Source organism: Microtus ochrogaster, chromosome 22, assembly GCF_000317375.1.
Source record: "Microtus ochrogaster isolate Prairie Vole_2 chromosome 22, MicOch1.0, whole genome shotgun sequence".
Taxonomy (NCBI): Eukaryota; Metazoa; Chordata; class Mammalia; order Rodentia; family Cricetidae; genus Microtus; species Microtus ochrogaster.
In genome coordinates, this window is record NC_022023.1 from 31,805,536 (window position 1) to 31,809,538 (window position 4,003).

Genomic DNA, 4,003 nt, shown 5'->3' on the forward strand with positions numbered 1-4,003 from the left:
CGGAGAAAGCAAGATATTCTATGACAAAACCAGATTTAAACAATACATTACACAAACTCAGCTCTGCAGAAAGTACTAGAAGGAAAACCCCAACCCAAGAAAGCTCACTGTACCCCCAAAAATACAGGCAACAGATAATCTCCCACGCAAATCCCAAGGAAGGGAAACACACACACTACCACTGAAAAATAACAGAAATTAACAACCACTGGTCATTAATAATTCTTAATATCAATGAACTCAATTCACCTATAAAAAGACACAGGCTAAGAGAATGGATACGAAAGCAGAATCCATCCTTCTGCTATATACCAGAAACACACCTCAACTTCAAAGACAGACATTACCTCAGAGCAAAGGATTGGGTAAAGTTTTTTTAATCAAATGGACCTAAGAAACAAGTGGGTGTAGTTTTCCTAATAGCTAACAAAATAGACTTGAAACTAAAATCATTCAGAAGAAATAAAGAAGGAAACTTTATACTCACAACAGGAACAATCCATTATGATGTAGTCTCAATCCTGAACATCTATGCCCCTAATACAAGAGCATCCACATTTGAAAAGGAAACATTACTAAAGCTTAAAGCACACATCAAATCCCACACATGAATAGTAGGAGACTTCAACACTCCACTCTCATCAATGGACAGGTCAACCACACAGAAACTTAACAGAGAAATAAAAGAACTGACAGATGTCATGACTCAAATGGACTTAACAGACATCTACAGAATATTCCACCCAAACACAAAAGGTACTTCTTCTCAGCACCTAATGGAACCTTCTCAAAAACTGACCACATACTCAGTAACAAAGCAAACCTCCACAGAAACAAAAAATATTGGAATAATGCCTTTCTTATTGGAATACCATGGTTTAAAGTTAGAATTCAACAACACTAATTGCAGAAAACGTACAAACTCATGCAAACTGAACAGTGAACTATTGAGCCACCCCTGGGTCAAGGAAGAAATAAATAAAGAAATTAAAGACTTCTTAGAATGCAACAGAAATGAAGACACAATGTACCCAAACCTTTGGCACACTATGAAAGCAGTACTAAGAGGAAAGTTCATAGCACTAAGTGCTTACATACAGAAAGTGGGAAAAGCTGACACTAGTGACTTAACAGCACACCTGAAAGCTCTAAAACAAAAAGAAGCAGACTCGCCCAGGAGGAGTAGATGACAGGAAATAATCAAATTGAAGGCTGAAACCAATAAAATAGAAACAAAGAAAACAATACAAAGAATCAGTGAAACAAAAAGCTGGTTCTTTGAGAAAAATCAACAAGTTAGACAAACGCTTACCCAAACTAATAAAAAGGCAGAAAAAGAACATCCAAGTTAACAAAATCAGAAATTAAAAGGGGGACATAACAGGCACTGAGGAAATCCAGAGAATCATTATGTCATACTACAAAAATCTGTACTCCCCAAAACTGGAAAATGTAAAAGAAATGGACAGTTTTCTGGATAGGTACCATATGCCAAAATTAAATCAAGACCAGGTGCACAATTTAAATAAACCTATTAACTGCAAGGACAGAGAAGCTGTCATCAAAAACCTCCCACCCTCACCCCCAAAAATCCCAGGGCTGGATGATTTTAGTGTGGAATTCTACCAGAACTGCAAAGATGAGCTAATACTCCTCAAAGTGTTCCACATAATAGAAACAGAAGGAACATTGCCAAATTCTTTTTATGAGGCTACAGTTACCCTGATACTGAAGCCACACAGACTCAACCAAAAAAAGAGAATTACAGACCAGTCTCACTCAAGAACATAGATGCAAAAATACTCAATAAAATACAGGCAAACTGAATCCAAGAACACATCAAAAAAATCATCCACCATGATCAAGTCAGCTTCATTTCAGAGATGCAGGAATTGTTCAACATATGAAAATCTATCAATGCAATCAATCATATAAATAAACTAAAAGAAAAAACATGTGGTTATCTCATTAGATGCTGAAAAAGCATCCCCAGTACTGAGATTAAAAATGGGAGCCACCACCACCTGGATCTGTTTCTGCATTGATCTTATATAGCCCAGGGTGGTCTTGAATTCATAGAGATCCATTTGCCTCACTCTCCTAACTCCTGAGATTAAAGGTGTGTGACACCATTGCCTGGCCTCTCCTGGCTTAGTTTCACTTTCTGGCTTTCAGGCAAGCTTTATTTATAATACATGGATAAAATATCACTATGGTTTCCCTTTTGTCAAAAATTTTTAAAAAGGCTATAACTAGGCGGCTGGAGAGATGGCTCAGAGGTAAAGAACACTGGCTGCTCTTCCAGAGGTCCTGAGTTCAATTCCCAGCAACCACATGGTGGCTCACAACCATCTGTAATAAGATCTGGTGCCCTCTTCTGTACTGTAGGTAGGTTACATGCAGGAAGAACCCTGTATACATAAAAATAAAAATATTTTTTAAAAAGGCTATAACTAATATAAGAAAATATATACAATAAGAACAGTAACTATGTACACTTTTTTATTTTTTTTAATTTATTTATTTATTAAAGATTTCTGCCTCCTCCCCGCCACCGCCTCCCATTTCCCTCCCCCTCCCCCTATCAAGTCCCCCTCCCTCATCATCTCGAAGATCAATCAGGGTTCCCTGACCTGTGGGAAGTCCAAGGACCACCCACCTCCATCCAGGTCTAGTAAGGTGTACACTTTTTATATAGGAAATAAATACAACAACAATGTCTGCAGCATTGGGACATCCATCTTTGGCCTACAGGCCTAACAAGTCCTAAAGACTTCTCTGTGAAGCAGGCTATTCTGAAGGGCTGTTCCTCCTATCTTGACAATGTTTGGCAGTCACTCTCTTTTATGTTTTTCCTGTCCAGTTAGGACAGCATACTGTCGGCAGTCAAGGCAGGGACACTTTCTTGCCCAGTGGCTTACTTTTACCACAAAGAAAGTAAATTATATGTGGAAGTTCATCGATGCTCATATCTTCCCTGAAATAGATTGGTGCTGCCGGGAGCAGACATATCTCATTGTCATTAAAAAAAAAAAAAGAACCTTTGTGGTTAAAACAACTTAAATGCCATATTCTGTAAATCTCTAAAGTGTTTGAAGATGACCTGTCTAAAATATATCTTTGTTTGACCTTGAAAACATACCTAATGTGGCTTCAAGTTTAAATGTAATAGGTGATTAACTACTAACTTGCATTTCCTTATTATCCTAAACAATTGGTAGTAATAATTTTCAAGAACTAGAAATTTGCATTACGTTGTTAAGTGAGTTATATAGGTACAATACCTTAAACAAGAGTAGAAATATATGCATGGTATGTTTTATCAAAGTTAATCTCAATATACAAAATTGTGTACAATATAAAAAAGTCCAATCCATTGTAAAGTATTTAAAACTAGCAGCTGCTTTTTAAAAGTGGATTCAATAATCTGCCAAAAATAAATAAATAAATAAATAAATAAATAAATAAAATAAAACTAGCAGCTGCTTTTTAAAAGTGGATTCAATAATCTGCCTTTTTTGGCAGGTGTTGGGGCCTTTCTTTGCATTGGGTTTTAAGGTCAGAGTGCCAGTCTAATATGGTGCCAGTCATTTTGTCTGGGGACTATCACAATACAAAAATTAAGAGGAAAATTTGAACAATAAGATCTGCTATATATTTGGAAGACCTTTAAGAAGATCAATGTAATCAACCTTACTTTACTTTGGACTCTCACTGTCATTGCAATAAACTCAGATAGCCACACTGTACATCTTGTACCATGTTCCCCAGTTCTCCTTTATGTGCCATTCATGCCTCTCACTCAGAATGGTGTCAGTGTATAAAAGGTGTGGTAATAAAACCTGTGAACACCCACTTAAAGCAACATCATTAAAAATAAGAGTGTATCCCCACAAGAGGCCGGGTGATGGTGACGCACGCCTTTAATCCCAGCACTCGGGAGGCAGAGGCAGGCAGATCTCTGTGAGTTCGAGACCAGCCTGGTCTACAGAGCTAGTTCCAG